The 8,970-nt window shown below is 35.3% G+C and overlaps 1 long non-coding RNA gene across 1 annotated transcript; it reads left to right on the top strand.

Moving 5' to 3' along the window:
• The first annotated feature begins 6,212 nt into the window (after nt 1-6,212).
• Nucleotides 6,213-8,104, top strand: LOC114713124 (uncharacterized). Its single transcript, XR_003737303.1, has 3 exons — nt 6,213-6,225; nt 7,712-7,824; nt 8,071-8,104. It is a non-coding gene; the product is annotated as an uncharacterized LOC114713124 (long non-coding RNA).
• Nucleotides 8,105-8,970: the final 866 nt, after the last annotated feature.

Here is an 8,970-nt window from a genome sequence, read left to right as displayed (position 1 = left end):
CTGTTTGAGCATCATTTTTCCTAGTAGCTACAGCTTCAATCCAACGGGACAAATAATCAACAGCTAGCAAAATATAGGAAAAACCATGTGATGGGGGAATGGACCCATGAAATCAATGCCCCAAACATCAAAAATTTCACAAAATAACATGGGTTGTTGAGGCATTTCTTGTTTTTTAGATATCCCACCAAATTTCTGACATTTATCACAATTTTTACAAAATTCATAAGCATCTCTGAACAAAGAAGGCCAATAAAAACCAGAATCCAAAATTTTTCTTGAAGTTTTTCTTGCACTAAAATGACCACCACATGACAAAGAATGAGAAAATTCTAATATGGAAGGAATATCCTCATCTGCAACACATTTCCGAATCAATTGATCACTGCACAATCTCCACAAATGTGGAGCATCCCATACATAATATTTTGCTTCTCTTTTCAATTTCTGGACCTGAAATTGATTCATGAATGGGGGAACCACATCAGCCACTAAATAATTGACTAAATTTGAAAACCATGGCTCTTTAACAGTGATAGCACAAAGCATATGATCAGGAAATGCATCACAAATCAAATCTGAATCATCCATCCCTTTCGAATTATTAGGCAACCTACTCAAATGATCAGCAACTAAGTTCTCTGCCCCTGCCCTATCTTTTATTTCAACATCAAATTCTTGTATTAATAGCATCCATCTAAGTAACCTAGGCTTTGATTGGGGCTTTTTGAACAAGAATCTTACAGCAGCATGATCAGTGAAAATAACAACTTTAGAATGCAATAGGTATTGCCTAAATTTGTCCAGACCAAAAACTATGGCATATAATTCTTTTTCGGTGGTGGTATAGTTGGTTTGTGCCTTATCTAATGTCTTAGATGCATATGCAATAACTCTTGATAGTCTTTCTACCCTTTGTCCCAGCATCACCCCCACAGTAGAATTGGAGGCATCACAAGATAATTCAAAGTCTAAGTTCCAATCAGGAGATGTTAAGATTGGTGGAGACACAAGCTTGGCTTTCAATTCGTCAAAAGCAGTCCTGCAACACTTATCAAAGACAAAATCAGCATCCTTTTGCAGTAATTGAGAAAGAGGTAAAGCAATTTGACTAAAATTCTTTATGAAGCGCCTATAGAACCCAGCATGACCCAAGAATGACCTTAATTCTTTTAATGTAGTTGGATAAGGTAATGAAGAAATCACTTCTATCTTTGCCTTATCAACTTCGATTCCTTGCTGTGATATCAAATGCCCCAAAACTATCCCCTTGTCTACCATGAAATGGGACTTCTCAAAATTAAGAATCAGATTCTTTTCTACACATTTAGCTAAAGCTTTTTCCAAAGTTAGTAAACAGTCATCAAAACAGTCCCCATACAAGGTAAAATCATCCATGAATACTTCAACACCTTGTTCTAAAAGCTCACTAAAGATAGAAGTCATACACCTTTGAAAAGTTGCAGGAGCATTGCATAATCCAAATGGCATTCTTCGGTATGCAAAGGTCCCAAAGGGGCAAGTGAAGGTTGTTTTGTATTGGTCTTCTGGTGCTATAGGAACCTGAAAGTATCCACTAAATCCATCCAAGAAGCAGTAATGAGATTTACAAGCCAATCTTTCCAACATTTGGTCTATAAAAGGGAGTGGAAAATGATCTTTTCTTGTAGAATCATTTAATTTTTCTATAATCAATACAAACCCTCCAAGAATTTTGGACCCTAGTTGGAATTAATTCATCTTTCTCATTCTTTACAACCGTGATGCCACTCTTTTTAGGAACAACTTGGACAGGTGAAACCCATTCACTATCACTAATTGGAAAAATAATACCAGCACTTAGCAATTTGGTTATTTCTTTTTTTACCACATCCAACATTAAGGGATTAAGTCTCCTTTGTGGCTGTCTTATAGCTCTAGAATTCTCATGTAATAATATCCTATGTGTGCATACTGTTGGGTTTATTCCAGGTATGTCAGCCAAAGTCCATCCAATTGCTCTTTTGTATTTCTTAAGAACAGAAATCAGTTTTGTTTCCTCAAGTTCAGTCAAAGAATTAGCTACTATTACTGGTAGCTTTTCATTTGCTTCTAAGAAAACATATTTCAGATTGTGGGGTAATGGTTTTAATTCAACATCAGGGGGTTGTTCAATGGAAGGAATAAGCTGTTTAAGTTCAAGGGCACCGAGAAACTTCCCTGTTGTTTCAGTTTCATCATATCTGGATCTGATATGCTCTTCACTATCCATAGATACATTCCCATATTGAGTCAGATTCAGTGCTGCATCTTTCTGTGTGGTAATTCCTGCATCAATAACAGCACAAGACTTAGGTGAGGAAGTGTTTAATTTCGGTGAAAAGAAATCAGTCAATGTAGTTTGTCTCAAATTACTCCCCTTCTTGGTAATAAGGTTAGTTTGCATTGGTGATGCAGAATTTGTGCATTGCGTTGTACTTTCTGCTTCTGAATTCCTTGAGTCGAAATGTTGCACTTGCTGTCTCAACCTCTGAAATTGATGTGCGGAAGGTATAGCCATGTCACAACATTGTGCACCTGCACTTGGGGATTCAGATCTAATTATTGTACAATTTTCCAGCAAGCTATCAGATGCACTTGTGTAGCTTTGAAATACTTCTTCACTTCCGACTGTAGAGTCATTGTCAAACAAACCCTGTAATTCTGTAAAACTACACAAAATATCCTTCCCAAGTGCGTTATATTCAGAAAATGAAGGAATAGAACTATCATTCGATTCTGAAAAATAGAAGTGAAATGCATTAGAGGTGGAAAGTGAGCTATCAAATGTCAAGCATCTAATACTACACACATCACTCTCTAAGCCATGAGAGAAGATAGAATTCAAAGGGCTAAGGGCAGAATCAAATGGACAAACATTGCATTCTTCTTCTTCATTTTCAGCATATTTATGTAAAGTCATTCCATGTTCTTCAATGGCACAATCAATGGCAGTATCAATCATATTTAACCCCAATAAGGAATAATCTTCAAATGGATGTTTCATGGCCTCATAAACATTAAACTTGACAACCTGATCACCAACTTCCATTGTAATAAAACCATCTTTTAAGCTAATCACAGTATTTGCAGTCCTCAAAAATGGTCTTCCCAATATCAAAGGTTCTTCAAGGCAAGATTCATTTGACATGTCTAAGACATAAAAATCTGCTGGGATTACAAGACCCTTAACCTTGACTAAGATGTCTTCTAAAAATCCATAAGGTTTCCTAGTACTCCTATTAGCCAATTGAAGTATTACACTGGTAGTTTTAATGTTTGTGATCCCTAATGAATTATAAATTGAATGAGGCATTACATTAATTGCAGCACCCAGATCCAAAAGTGCACTACTAAAATTCAAATTTCCTATTTGGCATGGGACTGTAAAGGAGCCAGGATTGGCACATTTGATAGGTGATTGAGGCTTGAATAATGCTAAAACATTAGAACCTAGTTGGACTCTTTTATTGGGTCTGCAAATCCTTTTATGTGTGCATAATTCCTTCAGAAACTTAGCATAACTAGGCATTTGTTTAATTAACACCAACATAGGCACATTAACCTCTAGTTTGCTAAACAGATCCATCATTTCTTTTTCCAGCATTTCATTTTTCTTTTTCTTGCCTAACAGATAAGATTTAGGAAATGGTAAATCCTTCAAGTCAAAGTTCTTACCTGAATCTCCAGCTTCTTTTCCTGTACTCGGTATCTTACATTCACTGGAATTCAATTTATCAGCTTCCAGATGCTGAGCAGTTGCAGAACACCCAAAATCGTTACTGGTGGAATCATGCTCTATAGATGCTGTCCGGTCTTTCCATCCACTGTCTGATTTTCGTTCAGATTGCTCTTTGAGTGTAGCTGCCTCTGATTCTTGATTATTTGAGGCATTTGTCTTCAATATAACCTTACGTGTGCCCTTCTGGTCCTCCAAGTGGTTATTTTGCAGAGAAATTTCTTCATCTTCCTCAACATTCCCAATTTTCTTCCCACTTCTCAAAGTTATAGCATGTAGTGCTTTAGGATTGATGACAGTATTTGAAGGTAAAGTGCCTCCCATTTGAGCTTGTTGATTACTCATGCTATTGGATAGTTGTGTAACATAAGAGGAAAGATTGGAATTCTTCATCTTGACTTCTTCCAAATCCTTGCAAATAGACGTGAGCTGGGAATTTATGGTTGCTCTATCACTGTCCATTTTTTGCAGTACTGATGTCAGTGAAGAATTATAGAAATTTTTGTCTTCCTTCCTTTGATTCAGTAGAGATTGCTTGTCTACAACCATTTGGTTGTTCAACTGTGTCATCAAGTCCTTCAAGAGTGAATTAGTGTCTTCATTCTTGCTAGAATTATCTTGAATAGGTACAAGCATTTTGGATGGTTCAACTAGATTCTGATTTGGGGTCTGAAACTGTGATGGTCCAGCATTGTTGGATAAAAACTTATTATTAAAGTTCCTATTGTCACCACCCCCCACCGTAAATTAGGATGGTCCCTCCATCCTTCATTGTATGTGGCAGAAAATGGGTCTCTTTTTTGGTACTGGTTAGGCTTGCTTTGGTAAAAAGCATTAACTTCTTCAAATTTGGAAGGACAAACAGCAGGAAGATGCATAGAAGATCCACAATAGTCACAAGAAGGAGCTACAATTTGATTACATGGTGCCATTGGTCGAGAAGGAGTATGATGAACAGTAGAGATTTCAGTTTTCAAACTCTCCATTTGTGCCACTAGACGCTGCAAAACAGAGTCAGAAGTATGTCCATTACTCACTTCTCCTACATCATATATGTCTCTTGAGCTAAATTGCTGATTGTTTCTGGCCATTTTTTCAAGAAGATCCCATCCAGTTGTTGGTGTTAGATCTAAAATAGATCCATTGGCAGCAGCATCAGTTGTAGCTTTTGTTTGTGGAAGCATGCCTTCATAAAAATATTGGATCAACCATTGTTTTGGTATTTGGTGGTGAGGGCAGCGAGTTAACATTCCCACAAATCTAGACCAGTAATCATACAAAGATTCTCCTTTATTCTGTCTAACACTATAAATCTCCTTCAAAGTTGCTGTTCTGGATGCTGGAAAATATCTTTCCAAAAATAACTTTTGTAATTGGGACCATGTGAGCATAGCATAATGTTGGGGAAGAGACCTTAACCACTCCTTAGCATCACCCAGAACTGAAAAATGAAATGCTTTCTTCAGCACCTCTTCAATTGATACGGTGGGTGGCTTGAAGGAAGAGCATGCCATATACAAGTCTTGTAAATGTTCATGTGGATCATCCCCTGCATGACCATAGAATTTAGGAATTGCATTCAGCAGAGAACTTTTAATTTCAAAATTTACAGAATTATTCCACAGACCATACGGATCATAATCAACAGCAGAATTATTCAACTCCCTAATACTTCTATTTTCAGCTTCAGGATTAACATTTAAATGCTCAGGCCTGTTTTCAGCTTCCTGTTCTTGATTGGCATTATTAGGATCATTAGGCCTAGGATTATTGGAATCAAGATGTGGATTCATGATAAAATGTTGATCTACAAAATGTCCTAAAGAGGATTCTATATCAGATATGTGCATTGGAATAGAGCTGGCTGAATCAATAGATGAAGGTGTAAGAGGAGCAGGTGAGGTTTCTGGTGGAGCAATGGTTGGCTGAAGCTGTTTGGCTTTTTTCAGATTTCTTAAGGTTCTATTAATTTCTATATCCAGGGGGTAAAATTCAGCAAAGTCATGGCTCATACAAGAGTATTTTATTCAGGTGGAAACAAGATAATGACAGCAAATTGGGATTGTCAATAGAAAACTAGAACAGAATAGAGTAACAATGAATATTCAGGAGTTAAAAGGCTGGCAACGGTGCCATTTGATTTGTCCTTAGTCGTATAGGCAATAAAAAATAATAAAGAAAGAGTATGCAGTATACTGATGCAACCTCAGTGTCGAATCACTTGGTCTAATAACTCTCTCACTTTCTAAGTAAAATTAACACAATTTACTTGTAGAACATATAGCAGAAGAAACACATTCAGATCAATACAAGAAAAATTCTTTGTTGACTTTCAGGTGCAGTGTTAAAATGAGAATGAATGTAAATGCAAGCGGTATGATGGAACTCAAGAAAAATACAATCAGAATATCAATTCCCCCAAGAGTTTCACTTCATCTTCATTGCCTTAATCTGATCTGGAGCTAAATGTACTGAACGAGCAAAGGACTCAACATTCTTAATCAAATAGAACTTCTATTCAAATGAATCAATTAATCAGACCACAATATTTAGTTTCACTGAACTGTAATAAGGATCTAATTAACTACTAATTCAAGAATGGACTACCGAGTCTTTACGGCGTTCAATTACATAGCATTCATCTAATCATCTAAAACAGAATACAACTGAATTCTCTCCTAAATACTCCACAACTAGCAGAGCAATTGAAAGAGATAGATGAAAACAACTCCCTTCTCAATCCAGTAGCTCGGATTTAGTTCTACTCTTGGAAGAATTTGTGGATTTAGCTACGCATGATAGTCATTGCCTCCTCTTTGATGTTCGAATGTAGTATCTCCATGGAAGCTTTCAAGTTCGGTGATTTCCACTCCAGAGGATACCGATCAGTTGGAAGAATAGGAGCTCAATTTCCACTTGCTGACTTCCGGAAAAACAACCACTCTTCGATTTTCTGTCTCCAGAATATATATATATCTCTTCTCTGCCCCGTAAAGAACTCTTTTTCTGTTATTCCGTTTTGTTCTTCCGTTCCGTCTTAGCTGGCATGGAGTGATTACTTCAATTCATTTTCGTTTTCCCGCAATTATAATTCAGCTCCTTCGGTGGAATTCCCTTTCCTTTAGTGATGGAAATTAGTTTCCATTAGTGATGGAATTTCATCTCCTTTGAACTCCCTTTTCCTTTCTTCTGGGAAAAATGTTTCTGTCATTCCAAAATTACAATTCTGCCCCTGAATTCAAAATATTAAGACAGAAGTAATATCCAATAGTGAAATTTAATGAGAAGAATTATTAAAATATCACAACTGCTTAATTCTTTCACTCAAGTGCATCAACAATTTATTTGTTTACTAATGGAATTAAAGTTCAATCTACTTCTTAAAATAGCCTAAAATATATATCCCAAGTATATAAAAATATGATTTATCAGAACTAGATGGAATTCCACATATGCTTCAAAGTGTGATTAAATATCATCCTGCATTTGCCAACTTAGATTTCAATGACACCCATTATCATCTTTGTCCAACAAGTGAAATTAAAAGTGGTCTAGAGCCGAGGAGATGTGCAAATTCTTGAGTCTATTTGTAGCAATAATGAGGTTAATTTCTAGGTCATCATATCCAAGTTCTAACATGTATTTCATGCATATCTAAAAAATTGAATCATTGTAAAGAAAACATGTGTTTAATGGTAGTTATTAAAGATATAGCTATGAGGATGGTTGACAAGTTTGACAAGTATTGGAATGAATATAATTATGATGTTATACTTGCACTTGCAATTATTCTTGATCCCCGGATGAAGTTTGACATCATAAAGTTTACTTATACACAACTTGATCTTATAAATTATAGTGACAAGATTCAAAGCATTAGGACGAAATTATACTATATTTCCAATGAGTATAAAAGTATGGGATCATCATCTTCAGTTTCTATCGGAGGTGGAGATGAATCAAGTTGTAGTAATGTCAATGTCTTGGGACCAACATCATCTTCTAGCCAGTCTACTCATGTTGCAGGACATACAGATGATAATGACCATTTCTTTGTTGCTTTTGGTGTAAGTTTTAAATTTTCCATTTTTTAAATGTCTTATACTAATGTCAATTTGATTAACATTTTATTGATGCTTTATTTATATCATATAGGATTATCTTAGTGGCCATATCAATGATTGTCAAAAATAGAAAAATCTAAGCTTAATTTCTATTTGGAAGAAGCAAGACTTAATCCTCGTGTGTTTCGTAAATTGAATGTATTGGGGTATCAGAGGACTAACTCAACTTGATTTCCTTGTCTTTAAAAGATGGCATGTGATATTCTTAGTATATCAATCATTACAGTGGCTAATAAATCAACTTTTAGCATTGGTTCACGAGTTTTCACAAAGTATCGAAGTTTCCTTCTCTAAGAAAATAATCAAGCCCTTATCTGCAACCGTAATTGGATTTTGGATTTTCCATCTAGTAATATAATTATATTTATTCATTTATATGTAATAGGAATAGTTTGCGTTATTTTAATTTTTTTTAATTATTTGTGGCAGATGAATCTGAGCAGAAGGAAGGTGTTGCTGCTACTATTGTCAAAGTCAACATTGAACTAGCTTCAAACAATGCTTCCACTTTAAATGTCATTACTATTAGAGATAATTAGATCAAGATGGTTATTCATTGTTGCATGTTGATTTCATTGGAAAAAAATTATGTTTGAATTGTGTTTTATCATATTTGGACAATCATATAAGTTGTTTGTATTTTAATGTGTTGTAATTTTGTTTGAATGTTCGTAATATTTTAAATTATTTGTATTGTCTTAATTTTTGATTATTTATAACTTAGTGCTAACATTAAAAAAAATGAAAAAAGGGTATATAATTCTGACTGGTTGGTGGTCGATTAGGGTTAGTTGAAAGCCAACCTGTTAGTAAACGGGCCTTTTCAACCTACACTGAATAACCTATAACCCGTCATTAGCCAATTCGCAGGTATTACCAGTACTACTGGAGGCTCTTGGGATGAGATAGGATCATGGGGCTCGAGATTCTTTTTATGAGCACAGTTTATAGTTTGAGATAGGATCATGGGGCTCGAGATTCTTTTTATGAGCACAGTTTATAGTTCGTAATAATTACAAATCAAATAAACAACTTATATTAATATGAATGAACGAAAAATGACCGAAACCAAGAATTATTAATTAAAAA

The sequence above is a fragment of the Neltuma alba genome, unplaced genomic scaffold (assembly GCF_004799145.2).
Source record: "Neltuma alba isolate B1F8T4 unplaced genomic scaffold, ASM479914v2 tig00011419_pilon, whole genome shotgun sequence".
Taxonomy (NCBI): Eukaryota; Viridiplantae; Streptophyta; class Magnoliopsida; order Fabales; family Fabaceae; genus Neltuma; species Neltuma alba.
Note: the sequence above shows the minus strand (reverse complement) of the source record. Positions and strands in the feature narration are given on the sequence as shown.